Genomic DNA, 15,462 nt, shown 5'->3' on the forward strand with positions numbered 1-15,462 from the left:
CTCCCCTCCCATCCTTAGTCCTGGTAGAACAGTTTCTCTTGAGGGAGGAGATCCTTGAAGCTGGTTTTGAGCTTCGGAACACTGGCCACTTACCAGGAGGAAGATTCAGAAATGATTCCTTTCTGAAGTAAAGCTTGACATATGTGACTAGAAATATTCTTTTGGCTCAGCCATGACCGTGGGCGGTGGTTCCCAATCTTTTCAAGCCTGAGGGCCACCCTAATAGTTGTACTGTTAGAAATTCACACTGAAAAAAAAAACTGCTGCTATGAATTCAGCAACGCTTTTTTAAATGAATTTTTTATTTTTACTTTTTAACAGCACTGATAATGCATTCAAAAAATAGCCATATGTGTACAAGGCCTATTATTTAATCAGAAAAAATGTTAATTTATTATACTGAGTCATCTTGCAGAGTTTGTTGGCACCAAATAAAGATCAAAATGGCAATGCTTAGTGCACGTATGGAATCAAGGACCCTGTGCAGTAGCCTTGTAATAAACAAAGGATAATACTTTGCCTTAATAGAACACTTTAAGGTTTGCACTCCAGTTTCTTTGCCAAGAAAACCCCAAATGGGGTCACTAAGAGTCAGACACAACTGAAAAACTAATGCAGCTAGGTGGCACAGTGGATAGAGTGCTGGGCCCACTGTCAAGAAGATCTGAGTTCAAAGCCTGCCTCAGACACTTACTAGCTGTGTGACCCTGGGCAAGCCATTTAACCTCTTTCTGCCTCAGTTTCCTTATCTGTAAAATGGGGATAATAACAGAACCTGCCTCCCAGGATTATTGTGAGGATTGAAAAGGCTTAGCACAGTGCCTGGTACTATGGTAGGCATTATTATATACATATATTCTTCTCTTTAAAATTAAGTTTTCTTTTTTTTTAAATTATAAACTTAAGCATCAACAAGCCTGCATTCTTCCAGACACAAAAAGGAGAGGAAAGAATATAATATGCAAATCTATGAACTTCTCTTATGTAGTTTTTTAAAGTAAATATTAAATTTCACCCAATAGTCAGTAGGCATCCTTACTATGTGTCAGACACTGTGCTAGGTGCTGGGGATAAAAAGAAAGGCAAAACAAACAAAACCCTTCCTGCCCTCAAGGAGCTCACAGTCTAATGACAGAGATAACATGAAAATAACTATGTAAAAACAAGGTAGGTACAGGATAAATCAGAGGTAATCAACAGAATTGTTACAAAAGTAACAAAATTGCTTCACTTATCAGCTGCTCTCTTCTGTGTATTTTACTTCTTAAAGTTTCCCTGATGTTCTCTCCTCTCCACTCCCAAATCACTAAATAACTTATTGGCTAAAAAGCTAGACTTGAATTAATGAAGCCTTGGGTTCAAATCCTCCTACTGACACATATGGCTATGTGACCCTGGGTAAGTCATTCACAAACTCTGTGTTCTCGGTAATTCTCTCAGAATATAAATTGCAGAGAAGGAGCTGATCTACATTGTTAGAGCCTGCTTTCTCCCCTGGGAGTCCCCTAAACCAGTGGAATCTTAGGTCCAGTCCCCAGCCTTCTATGGTAACCAATAAGTATAGTCAGCTTTTAGTTTCCTGCAAAGCTCGGCTCAGATACTAACTCCCAGGGAAGTCTGAGATCCCTTCCCTCCTCCTCCCCCTTCTCATTTACTTTCTATTTGCTGATTTGTGAATTGCTGCCTTCCCAGATTATAAAATCCTTGTGGGGTAAGGAGCTGCTTTCTACTACCTTTCGATCTCCAGGGACTAGCTGGGGGCCTTGTGCTTACTAGACATTTAATCAATGTTTTGTTGAAATGAGCTGAATCTTCCCCACTAGGGGCCCTTAGTCTACCAGGTGGGAACTCCTGGTCTTGTTCTGTCATTCTCAGTCCTGTCCAACTCTTCATGGGGTTTTCTTGGCAAGACACTGGAGTGGTTTACCATTTCCTTCACCAGCTCATTTGCCAGCTGGATTCCACTGAAATGACTGAACAACAGTAACTACTTCCTGAGCCCAAGTCTATCCACTGTACCACATAGCTGCCTTAAAGCTCTTAACAGAGCTGCCTATCAGGTAATGCTACCTTGTGAGGTAATGAGTTCCCCATCACCAAGGATAGTCAAGCAATGACTGGGTGGGCACTTGGGGTGGGGAAATGCTATCAGTAGCCAGAAGGATAAAGCCTTGGATTTTAGCATTCTCTCGGGCTTTGTATGCCCAGGATCTTAGATTTTTAAGGGGACTGCTTAAGGTATCTGGAATTCCAAACTTGGTCATTTTATACATGAGGAGATGGAATCCCAGAGAGGGAATATGACTTGTATGAAGTCGAAGCGGCTGTGTAATGGTGGGCTGAGCACTCACCCCCCACACCCTTTCTGATCCCAGAGTATCCACTAACCCACAGTAAATGGTTCTTGAATTGATGGGCCTCCTGATCGACTCGAGTAAGACTTGGCCCAGAAGACCTACAGGGCCCCTTCCAAATCTGTCCATTCTGTTTGTCCATGGTCACACGTGGAGTAAGTTACTGGGAGCTTAGATTCCAACCCTGTTTCTTTGACTTCCACGACACCAAAGCTACAGCTGAGAGCTCCATGAGGACGGGAACTGGGTTGGGGTTTTTTTTTTTTCTCCCCTTTGTATGGCCAGCAATGTCAGGCACTTAGTGGGCTCCGAATAAATGTTCAATGAACGCGTGAGAGAGTGAGTGAAGGGAGGACAATTAGCACAGGAGACAAATCCAAGCAGCTGCCGAAGGATTGTTATTAGGATGGGTGTCTCCCTGTTAGCGAGGGTTTGAACTGACAGCCTCGGTTCTTGGGCCACTCTGCCCGGGGTCATGCGAAGGGAGGCCTTCACCCTGGGCCACATATCCTGGTGTCCGCCAAGGGGAAGACCCTTAGGAAGGATGCCCCCAAGATTCAGGGGCTCTTGCCCGCTCCCCGGCCTCCGCATCTCCCATGGCAGGAGGCTCTAGGACCCTGGCAGGGCAGAGTAGAGTAGGGCTGGGCCCGGCAGGGCAGGCGGGGCGGTCTGGAGGCCCGGGGCTGCTGGAGGGGCGTGGGGCGTGGGGCAGGGAGGAGGACGAGAGCAGACTCGTTTTCTGGGTTGCTTCCTCCTTCTCCATCTCCTCCCACCGATTACCTCTTTCTCTTTCTCTCTTGCACACTTACACATCCACACGCGCTCACTCCCGTCCTTCCCCATTCCTGCTCTCCCCTCCCCCTGCGCACCCCTGCCCGCCGCGGGAGGCGGGCCGGCGGGAAGCTGGGGGTGGTCCGCCTGGAGGGCAGCGCCGAACTCCTCCGGCGGTGAAAGAGGAGGCGGGGGCGGCGGGGAGGAGGAGCCGCAGCAGCGAACGGACCGACTGACTGCCAGCTCGGGGAGCGGACCGGCAGCGCAGGTGAGCGCCCCGCCAGGTAGAGCCCGAGCCCCTCCGGACCCCAGCGGCCCAGGCAGAGCCAGGGCGCTCCACCCCGCCCCTCTCTCGCTGGTCGCCTCTCCGACCCCCGCGGGTCGCGACTCTGCCTTCTTTTGGGGGGTCCTAGCTTCGGGAGGGGACTCCGGGGGTCTGTGGGGTTGGACCAAGGTCTGGGGCGGCCAGTTCTCTCCTTGTCCCTCTCCCTCGTTCGGACTGGGGCTCCCCGCCTCGTCCCCGAGCTGCGCCAGCCACGCCCCCCTCCGGGCTGCTGTGAGCCGGGGGCTTCGGAGTCCACCTTCCTCCCTACCGCGGTCTTCTCTGCAGGGCTGAGCCGACCCCTCCCCCCACCCCGCGCTCGAGAGGTAGGGTCAGTTTGGGGGCGTCTCCTCCCTTGTCCAGGGGCAGACAGGCGCCCTCAGGCCTCCCCGGTCCCCCGACTTCCCATCCAGTCCCTTCGCACCCTTCCGATCATATCCTGTCCCCCTGTCGGCCTGTCCTGGGGTAGCGCTCCAGCCCTCTGCCAGCCTCTTTGCCAGGGACTTTACCCTTGGGCAGCCACTGAGGCACGGAGCACCCCCATACACACCCATCCCCCATCCTTCTCCCCACCTTCGTAGGAGGAGGAGGAGGCTCTGCTGGAAGGATCCACCCCCTAATCCCGGGTCGCGCAGCTGGCATTCAGTCTTCCCGCTGTTCCCTATCCTCCCCCACCCCGGGCCGGGGATCTTCGACCCGAGCCCCCTCCACACACACACCTAGCTCCGCCTGCTGCGGTTGTGAGTCTCCCTTCCTGCTCTTGGCCTCGGCGTTCTAGGGGCAGAAGTTTTTTTCGTTTTAAGAGGGCTTCCCCGGGGCTAGCGAGAGAAGGCGACGAGTCCTGAGGGCTCCAGTGGTTAGTGGGGAGAGGCACCAAGTGGGCTAAGTAATTGGCCAGAAGGGACTCGAAATGGCAGTCTGAGACTGAAGGGGAGAGAAAGAGGCTGTTGTCTCCAGAGTGTTTTGAAAGTCAGACAGTGAATGAGCATTTACTAAGCTCCAACAGTGTGCCAGCCATTGTCCTAGGCGCTCAGGATACGGAGACAAATTGGGACAGTCCCACCCTCAGTTTTCTGGAAGTCAGAGGATCTAGGATTGAATTCACTTCCTGGGTGACCCTGGGCAAGTCACTTCCCAGAGGGCTTTTTGTTTCCTCAGATGAAGCTGGGAGATCTCTTCCAGATTGAAATCTCTGCTCATTCTATCGAATCACCTCACCTCTGGGTCTTGGCAACACAGGGGGCATTGTCGGAGTTGAAACTCCCCAGGGACTGAAGGAACTCATCCTTGCCACCCAAGGGGCCCCAGTCATTGCAAAGGTTCGCTGCATGAGGGCAGATAGGTTATGCATTAAACCCAGTTTAGGGGTTGGCCCTATGCTGGCACAGTTCCTGCCCTGTACTTTACAACCAACGTGCTTGTAACTGCTGCACAGGACTGGTGTCAGGCTGGCCCAGGGCCTTTGGCTCCAGCTGGATTCACAAAAACCCCTATGTTCTTGGAGAAATCATATTTTCACAGGTGGCAGTTTTCAAAATCCTCCCATGAGCTTCAAGAGAATATCTTCCTCTAGTTGCAAAGAGCTGTGCAGAGAGATGCTTTGCCAGGAGACTGGACTGCTCTCTAGATTACCTCTGTCAAAGTGAATTTGGTGTCAGAGGGTCTGGGTTCAAATGTGGCTATCCTACTAATGTGATCTTGGACAAGTTACTCTCTGAGCGTGTTTGCTCTTGAACAAAATGAGGAAGTTGGCCATGACCTCAGAAGCCTTTCCCGTCTGTAATTCTGTGTGTGTGAAATTCAGAGATATGTTAATTTAAGGCAATAATACTAGAACATATATTTAGAGATGAAAGACTCCTTGGAGGTGTCTTCTAGACTTTTGTTCAGTGTTCAGTCTTCCTGACCTCGTTTGGGGTTTTCTTAGCAATGATATTGGAGTGGTTTGCCATTTCCTTCAGCAGCTTATTTTCAGGTGAGGAAACTGAGGCAGACAGGGTTAAGTGACTTGTCTAGGATCAGTAAGTGTCTGAGGTCAGATCTGAACTCAGAAATCTTCCTGACCCAGACCCGGTACTCTATCTACTTGGCCACCTAGCTCTCCCAAAGACAGCATGGTGAGTCCTAGTCCAAAACAATGTAGGGGCTCCACACTCCTGTAGCAGTTTAGAATGATAGCCACCATGTTTTGGAATGGCACTCACTATGGTAGCCTAATCCCCATCATTTTACAACTGAAGAAACTGAGGACCAGAGAGGTGGTCCTCCCCAGGGCCCTATAGGGTAGTAAATGACAGTCAGGAATTGAACTCAGGGCCTTAGGCTCCAAGTTTAATCTACTTACTGTAGTGCTACACCCGGAAGAAAGGAACCTTGCCCCAAATGGTCTGAAACTGACCCTTATGAAAAAATTAAACATGGGAGCCATCCTAAGGGGAAGACGCTTCCCAGTGGCCGTGGCCAGAGTCAAAGAAATGGTGAAAATTCAGTCTCTGGCCTTTTTAGAAAAGTGTCCAAAAGTGCTTCTGTGGGATGTTGTAACCAGTTCTCAAGTGGTTGGTTTCCCTGCCCTTGGACACAGACATCGCCCATGCTGAGCTGTCACAATTCTGGTGGGCCCACTTTCCAGTTTTCCTCTTATACAAATGTGTTTAGCCCACAAGTAATTTCTTTGAAGGCTGGATCTAGGCTTTTTTTCAGACCACGTGAATCTGAGCCAAATGAACTCTGTCTGGTTAGTTTAGTGGGTGTAGCCCCAAAGAGGCAATAGAGAAGCAGGAAGGAGAGATTTCCCATTTGACCCATCTATGGACATTTTCTTCTAATAGCTTGCCAACAATATCTTTAGTTTCCCTTTTAGCAATTCCTAAGTCATTTCAATAGTTATTTCTAGGACACCAAAAATTCTCTCACTTCTGCAATTGTTTAAAAAAAAAAAATTGCATAATGTAAGATTAGGAGGGAGAGCCATCCAGGGAAAGAATTTTGGATTTGGAGTCAAAAGACCCGGATTAGGATCCTGGCTCTGCCATTGACTACCTTTCTGACCTTGGGCAAGTGAATTAACTTCTCTGGGCCTCAGTTTCTTCATCTGTAAAGTGAAGAGTTGGAGGAGGTCAGACAACATCAAACATGAAGCCTGAATGCAGCCTGCAGCCCAGGTGCACCCAAACTAGATGAAAATGTGATTGGGAAATATTTAAGAAAAAGAAAAATACAACAAAACACAGATAAATATATTTTCAAACTAAGTCAGCATTTGGCCTAGAAGGATCCTTCCGTACAAGATTAGGGGCCTCATTTCTGCTTGAGTTCGATAACACTGTCCTTAGAGGACCTCTGGAATTCCTTACAGCTTCTCATCTGTGACTCTAAGGTCCCAGTGAAAATAGGCTTGATTCCATCCATCTCCAATACTTCAGTCACCTATTTGCAGTTGAGGGAAGTTTCTTGAACAGAGGACAAATATTTTTCATTCCATAATCTTAAAGACAAGGCTTAAACCACAAGTCACCCATCCCACCCAAACAAGAAGCTTTCCAAGGTTGGAGGAGACTGTGGGGCATTGCAAAGAATACTTACACTGGAGTCACAGGACCTGAATTTGAATCCTGACTTTTCCACTTTTGCCCCGTGTGACTGTGGGCAGGCCACTTGCCTGTTTGGGCTTCTGTTTTCTCATCTGGAAAATGAGAGGGTTGGAGATGACCTTTAATGTTCCTAGTTCTAGGATCCTATGAAGTAACCAGTCAACTGAAGCTTTGAAATTTGAGGATTCTGTTCTCTGGGTCTAACTTACACTAAAATGTAAATGACTGCTACTGAACCCTTTCTTGGGAGGAGAGTTTGTGAAGGAAGAAAGGAGAGTTATCAAGGTACCTTGCCCATGATAGGGGTAAGGATAGGGGTAAGCATAAGCTCCAAGGAAAAGGTAAAATGTGAGAAAAGGGAGGCTGGGGATTTCCCCCACCGACCAGGTCCATTGGCTTTATAATGACACATTGCTTTCAGGTTTGCCAAATGCTTTCCTTATAACCACTTTCCTTATAACTGAGGTACAGAGGTAAAGAGACTCACCTAGTGTCGCATAGCTGGAAAATGGTGGAGCTGGGATCTATGAGGAAGCATGGTACAGTGGAAGCAACTCTGGAGCTGTAGTCAGAGGATCTAGGTTAAATTTTACCTTTGCTGTTTACCACATGATATTGGGTAAATCACTTAACCTTCCTGGTCCTCCGTTTCTTCATCTGTCAAATGATTGGGTTGAACTAGATGGTCTCTTCCTGCTCTAGGTATGTGTCCTTTTCTTTTCGAGTTGAAATGACCAACTGCAGATACACTATGGACCTGAAAGAATCAATCAGCAGGTGTCTATTAAGAGTGAGAAGGACCAAGTGTGTTGTTTGAGGCAGAAAATATAATTTTACCATGAAATAAACATTTACATCCCAGTATCTCTATTTTCTCTGCTTGATGTATGGGGTGGGGGATCTGCAGGGAGGAGTGTACTGTGTCAATTGATGCCGCTCAGTTCTTTGAGGCATTCTTAAATTCTAGTCCTTGTAGCAGGACAGCAGCTCTGTGGCTCAGCCTGGAGTCAGGAAGACTTGACTTCAAATTTGAACTCAGACCCTTTCTAGCCAAGTGACCCCTGGGCAAATCACTTCACCCTATTTGCCTCAGTTTCCTCATCTGTAAAAAGAGCTGAAGAAGGAAATGGCAAACCACTCCAGTATCTTTGCCAAGAAAGCCCCAAATGGGGTCATGGAGAGTGAGACAAGACTGAAACAACTGAGTAACTACAACAGTGGGTGTAGTATGAAAGGTTTACCATGTGCCCAGCACGGCGCTAAGACAAAAGTAAAACCATCTCGGCTCTCAAGAAGTTTGCTTTCTATTGAGGGGAACAATATCCAGAAATAAGTATATGCAAAATACATAGGAGGTAGGGAGGGCTCTAGGAGGCAGGGGCATCAGGAAAGATGGAGGAGATGGTGCCTGAGCAGTCTTGAAGGAAGAGAGGAATTCTAAGAGGCAGAAGAGGGAGCAGTTTTGAGGCCTGGGAGACAGTCCAAAGCCAAGGGGCTGGGATGGGTGATGGAGCATTGTATGCAAGGCAAGCAGCCTACCTTGGCTGGACCCAGGAGTGTGGGAAGGGGAGTAATGTGTAATAAGGCAGAGGTGGAGAGTTTGGGGGGAAAGGGGAAAGCTAAGGCTGTTTGGGCATGGTGCAGCTGATAACCTCAACTGATCACAGAATTAGGCTTGGAAGAACTTTAGAGACCCTCTAACTAAACCTGCTTTAACAAAGTCTCCTGCCCATCCTCCTCCAGCTAGGGCTTCTGGGTGGGGAGGAGCAGGCTGCTCAAGGCTCGGGATATTTTTTCCTTCTAGTGTGAGAGATCAACAACAGGGGAGTTGCTTTAAAAGGACAAAGCTGCCAGTTAGAGAACTACCGGGCAGTGCCCAGATTAACATTCACTGCCTGTCAGAGTCAAGTCCCCAGAGGCTGGTCCAGTGGAAAGAATGCTCACTTGGAAATAAAAGGAAGGAGATTTGAGCTCTGCCTCTGCCCACTCACTACTTGTGGGGCCTTGGGCCAATCACTACCCCTCTCTGGGTCTCAGTTTCTCTCAATCTAAAATAAAGAGGATGCACTAGAGGACCCCCATGGACCCATTGAGCTCTGAAGCTGTGATTCTCACTTTGGGCAAATCGCTTCCCTTTTCCTCCAAGGTAAAATAAGGGGGTTGCTGATGGTCATAAAGATAAACAAGCTTCAGGGGTAGAATTTGAAACTGGGTCCTCTGACTCAAGACAGTAAACCACCCTTCTTCCCTAGTCTTGGAGTCAAGAGACCTTTGGTGTGAATTTCAACTCTGACACTGAGTCATTGAAGCTATGACTTAATCTCACTGAAATCTGGTTTTCTCATCTATAAAATGGGATAATGACAATTGATTAACTTAACCCAGAGCTGTTCTGAGTATGTAAAGTTCTCTGATTGGCCCCCAGGTGACTTGCAGGTGGCCCTGGGCTCTCAGAGACTATGCTTGTGTCCAAGATCTGACAGGTCCCATTGACCTTCAGAGGCTTTGAGTGTGGGCCTGGCATTGTGTTGGTGCATGTCTGTCTGTCACACAAATGACCAACCTAGCTAAGTTTGGAAAGCCTCAGCCCTTGGTTGGGTGCAGGGTGGCAAGATTTCCAGCTGTTCTCAGAGGCATTCACCTATGTTAAAAGAGGCTCATGGTTTGCATTGGTGGAGAGACAAAAGTACAAGTCCTTCGGGTGGGATATTGATGGCTATAACTTGGTACAGGTATGGACAGTTCTCAGAGTAGTGGCAGCTCCAGCTACTGCAGGAAGGATCTTTTGGAGGTTCCTTGGTTCTGCCCGCCAGCTCTGAGTCCAGATCTTTCCCAGTCCTTGCCTGGCTGTTACCAATAACAATCTATATACCTTCTCCAAGTTCCCCTGGGCACCCTGTGCATATCTTGGGCTTCATCCTTGGTTCAAACCAAACATCTTCCCTACCATCCAACTTTCACTCTATGCAGTATCTTAGGCTTCATCTCTACTTCAAACCAAACGTTCGTCCCACCATCCACCTTTCTTCCTCAAATTCTGGGGCTTAGCTCAACTCTTCCACCAGTCTCCACTATTTTCTCACTTCTAACTTCCAATGCTTATAGCACAGTGCCTGGCATATAAAAGGTGCTTAATAAGTGTTTATTGAATTCTAACGTCTCCTTGGGGGCAGGTATATTAGGAAGGCAGAATTTATGATTTCAAAGAGAATCTCATATGTGCCTAAAAGGTCCGGAACTGCAGGATATAAGGAATTCTCTAGGCAGAAGGCAGGAGAACTAAAGCATGTATTTACACTCCACAGTAACAATCCCATAAACCAGCGTCCCCATTTTGATATTTTCATCAAAAGCTTCCAGGCCCAATAAGTCCGCCTCACAAGAGTAACTAGGAGGCCACAGAGAAGCGAGATGGTATAAGGCAAAATCGTATACATGCTTCCCCTCTACGGTAAGAAGATTACCCACTAGCCTCTAGTCAGCTCTGCTACCGGCAGCTCAGCTTCGGCTGTAGGCGTCTCTGGCTCCAACCGGAAAAGGAAAGGAGGATCTTCAAGCCGTCCTCTCCCCTCTTATAGAGTTTTTGACATCATCAAGCGCCGCCTGAACGACCAGGGCCGATTGGTTCTTGACTTGGCCACTCCCTCAGCGTAGACCACGTTAACACACCTCCCCTCAGCCAGCACCACGACTCATCACACAGGAAGCTCTGGTCCTGCCCCGGAAGAGCAAGCCCCAGCATCCAGGGAAGCTCAACGAGGCGAGCTGAGTCATTCAAAGAAAACAAAGTCCATTCTGGCTACAGCAGGATGGTCACGAGAAAGCCCGAGATTTGAAACCAGGGGACTAGACCCTAGTTCTTTACTAGCTGTGTGACCTTGGATAAATTAGTTTCCCTCTCTGGGCCTCATTTTTCTCCTCTGGAGAAATGGACTTGGACTAAATGACCTTTTAAGTCCCTTCCAACATGAAATCTTTTTTAAAAAAATTTATTTATTTTTAGTTTTCAACATACACATTATAAGATTTTGAGTTTTAAATTGTTCCCCCTCCAATACAGCATGCAATCTGATATAGTTTATACATGTACAATCATGTTAAACATGTTGCCACATGAGTCGTGTTGTGAAAGAAGAATCAGAACAAAAGGGAAAAATCACTGGAAAGAAAAAACAAAAAAGGACAGAAAATAGTGCGCTTCGATCTGCATTCAGACTTCATAGTTCTTCCTCTGGATGTGGATAACATTTTCCATCATGAGTCTTTTGGAATTGTCTTAGATCATTGCATTGCTCAGAAGAGCTAAGTCTATCAAAGTTGATCGTCTCACAATATAGCTGTTACTGTGTACAGTGTTCTCTTGGTTCTGCTCACTTCACTCAGCATCAGTTCATGTAAGTTTTTCCAGGATTTTCTGAAATCCACATGCTCATCATTTCTTATAGCACAATGGTATTCCATTACATTCATATACCACAACCTGTTCAGCCATTCCCCAATTGATGGGCATCCCCTCAATTTCCAATTCTTGGCCACCACAAAAAGGGCTGCTATAAATGTTTTTGTGCATGTGGGTCCTTTTCCCATTTTTATGATCTCTTTGGGATACAAACCTACCAGTGGTATTGCTGGCTCAAAGGGCATGCACAGTTTTATAGCCCTTTGAGCATCGTTCCAAATTGCTCTCCAGAATGGTTAGATCATTTCACAACTCCACCAACAATGCATTAGTGTTCCAATTTTCCCACATCTTCTATAACACCAGTTGAAATCTTTGAAGCTACAAAACTCTCAGAGCCATACCTTCCTCATCTGTAAGATGGGGACAGTGGGGACAATATCATCTATACTACCCACCTCCCAGGTGTAGTTGTTGGGGAGAAAGTGCTTTGTAAGCCTTTGAAGCTATAGAAATATGAGGCTGTTTATTTTTTGGATTAAATTGGTGCAAAGAATTCCTGATGGGGAAATTCCTAACATCAGTTAGGAAACCCACCCCCTCAGAAATGTGTGGTCTTCCAGTTGCATGGGGGCACTGACAGGTTAAGCCCTTTGCTCAGGGTCACACAGATAGTGTGTGTCCTAAGCCAGGTGTAGAAATCCAGGTCTGTGGAGGTGAATCTTCTGTCTGCCTTTGATTTATGTTAACCCTCAAAATGATCATTTTCTCTTCTTCCTCAGCCTCCAGTAACTCCCAGCAACTGAGGTCAGGCTTGCCTTTGAGCAGAAAATTGAGTGGAAGTGAAACCTGGGTTTCCCCAGTCCCTCGAGCTCTTAGATCTTAGCTCCAACGGGAAGTTCCAGGATTGGCTGGAAATCTGAAGGAGCTGGGGCTGGGTGCCTGGGAAGGGGGCTAATTATCTTGTAGGATGAGCTTGGGATTTGGGCCAAAGGGTCTCTGCTGGGTTCTCCATTGATCCCCTGTAAGCCTTGTGTTTGATTATTCAATTCAACAAATGCTCATTTCTCCCCTTGGTGGATTAGCTTTAACGATTTGTAACCTCATCCTCCTGTACACGCTTGTGCTTTGGGTCAAGGAATTTAGCATTAGGGTTGAGGATTGCTGAGCTAGAGGTAAAAGGACCTTACAGATTGTCTAGGGCTAAGCCACCTCCTCTCATTTGCAGATGAGTGTGGACATCTTTACAGGTGGGGCCCAGAGTGGTCATAAAACTTGTCCCAGGCTACAGAGTGTCAGAGGAACGATTTGAACCCAGGTCCTCTCATTAAATTCAATGCTGTCTGTCTCAGTCCAAATGAGTCATAATTAAATAGATTTTTAAAAAAAAATGTCATGAAACAAATAACAAGCAAAACAGACATTTTTTCTCATATCGTTAGCCACATTTGGGATTACTAATCTCCTTCTACTAGCCTGGGCTTCCCCTTCAAACTAGTAAATGTGTATTAGGGGAGCTAGGTGGTGCAGTGGATAGAGCAGTGGGCCTGGAGTCAAGAAGACTCATCTTCCTGAGTTTAAATCCACCCCTAGCCACTTAGTAGCTGTGTGTCCCTGGGCAAGTCACTTAGCCCTGTTTGCCTCAGTTTCTTTATCTGTAAAATGAGTTGGAGAAGGAAATGGCAAACCACTCCAGTATCTTTGCCAAGGAAGAAGGTCAGACATGACTGAAAAAGAACTAACAACAACAAAATGTGTATTAAGCTTCACTTTCAAGGAAGGAAGAGCTACAAAGACACAAAAATCCTGTCCTTGACAGCTAGGTAGTACAGTGGTTAGAGTGCTAGACCTGAAGTCAGGAAGACCCAAGTGAAAATTTGGCCTCAGATACCAGCTGTGTGATCTTGAGTAAGTCACTTGGCCACTGCTTGCCTCAGTTTCCCTCATCTGTAAAATTGGAGGGCTGGTCTCTGAAGGCCCTTCCAGCTCTAGAGCTGTGATCTTAAGACTTGCTCTGGATTGCACAACTAGGTGTCAGAGGAAGGATTCCAGCCTGCATCTCCTAAGTAGAAGCCAAGGGCTCTTTCTGCCATCTTGACTCTGGTGGGATGACAGAAACCCCATGAACCCAATAGACATGAGTAGGCCCTGATGAAGGCTCCGAGATGCGTAGCAGCAGTCAAAATCAGTGCTCATCCATCAGCAACAACAGGATGAGTTTGAAAGAAAGCTAGATTTCAAGCTGGAGGATTTGGCTTCAGTTCCCTCCCCCACGGCTTGTGATCTGTGTGAACAGAGACACATCATTCCCCGTCCCTGCCTCTGCTTTCTCATCATAGTGTGAGGGAGATGGCCGAAAATGATCTCTGCTCTCATTCCTTTGGACCGCTCGGTGTGGAAGAAAGCAAGAAGGGGAATATCCTCCAGATGAGAGATGGACCTAAATGACCAACTGGTCCAACCTCTTCATTAAAAAAAAATGGAAACTGAGTCCCAGAGAGGAGCATGGGCATTGCCCTGGGCCCGTTGTCTCATCAGTAAAACAAGCTAAGGTCCTTGAGACTCTCCAGGTGTTTGGTCTTAGGTAGGAAATAGGCTTTCTCAGCCTTGGCCCATGGAGAATTTGGGTTCCAGGCCACCTTCACTGAGCAGTTTCCTAAATAATTTGATTGGGAACGCTGCCCCAGGCTTGAGCCTTTGACCTTTGATGTGATGGCTATCAGGAGACGGATGAGAGTGAGACAGGATGAGAATGCTTCCCATTTACCTCTTTCTTCCTTTTTCTCTTCACATGAGAGTCATCATGGTGTCATGGACAAAGGGAATGTCTTGAAGCCAAGGTAGACCTGGGTTCAAGTCCTGTCTCTGGCATTCTAGGCTCTGTGATACTTGAGAAGTCACCTAACCTGGTACATAGTAATCACTAATAAGTGTTTGTTGACAAACAGAGTTTGTGCCTGGTGCCTAATAAATGCTTATTAAATGCTCGTTGACTGACTGATTTCACTGGCATAGGGGACTCCAGATGAGTAAACTGAGTCTACCAGTGCAGACTAGCAACTGATCTGCAATTTATAGTCTCAGAGAGTCGCCTGAGACCCTGAGCGCTTAGGTGATTTGTCCACGGTCACACAACTACTGTGCCTTAACCCCTGGTCTTCCCAGCTCTGAAGTCAGCTTTAACCACTGTGCATCTGCCTCTCCTAAGACTCGACGAATGCTTGTTGAATCTAAATGTCTGGGCTGGCGCATCAGGATGCCAATTCACTTCCCTTCCAATGGCAGACTCTTGGACTCTTTCCTTCAGCATTCAGCCCAAGGGTCATAGCCAATAGGAAACCTCTTCTGGTTTTCCCCCTAATTAGGGCTTTTTCCCTTCTCTATCCTGTATTTATTTACTGATTTATATTTTGTATCTTCCCTTCCCCTATAAGACTGTATGTCTTTGAGAGCAGGGTCGATTTTTGTTCATTTTGTCTCCCCTATTAAAGAGATTACAGAGAAGACATAGGAGGCCCTAGAGAAATCTCTCTTCAGAGGTTGCTGCAGCTTTGCAGATTCAGGCTGCCCCGGCTCCGTACATCCAGCACGCACCATCTCAGCAAGGAGTGGCTCTTGACTCTGGCCCTATGCACAGAGTTATTTGGATGGCAGAAATATAAAAAGACCCAATGGAGCCTCTGAGATTCAAAATTAATTGAAAAATTAATTCATCTCCACTATGGGTACTTCCCTACTGTGGGCACTGCCTTGCCCATAGTAGGACCTTAACAAATGCTTGTGGGTTGCATCTTCAACATTAGGGGGAGTGACCATGCCTCAAAGGAAGGGAGAAAGACCTGGGATGTCTGTCTTGGGTACCATAAAAGCCAGAAGGCTCTGGTCTTTGGGGACTGGTGCATTTTTACCATCTTGTGCCCAGCCTGCCAGAAGAGATGCCCAAGCCCTAACTGTCACAGTGTAGATGTGGTTTATTGACACTTAGTGGGGTGCAGTCACTCAAACTTCCCCCTCTCAGGCTGGCAT

General features: G+C 47.1%; 1 protein-coding gene across 1 annotated transcript in view; it reads left to right on the forward strand.

The window, feature by feature from the left end:
* The first annotated feature begins 3,025 nt into the window (after positions 1-3,025).
* The window catches only part of TMEM51 (transmembrane protein 51), a 70,090-nt gene continuing 57,653 nt past the window's right edge, over positions 3,026-15,462 (forward strand). Inside the window, exon 1 of the mRNA XM_036746080.1 lies at positions 3,026-3,393. The gene's annotated coding sequence lies outside the window, so the exon portion shown is untranslated. The remainder of the gene's footprint in view (positions 3,394-15,462) is intronic.

Source organism: Trichosurus vulpecula, chromosome 2 (assembly GCF_011100635.1).
Source record: "Trichosurus vulpecula isolate mTriVul1 chromosome 2, mTriVul1.pri, whole genome shotgun sequence".
NCBI classification, from domain to species: domain Eukaryota; kingdom Metazoa; phylum Chordata; class Mammalia; order Diprotodontia; family Phalangeridae; genus Trichosurus; species Trichosurus vulpecula.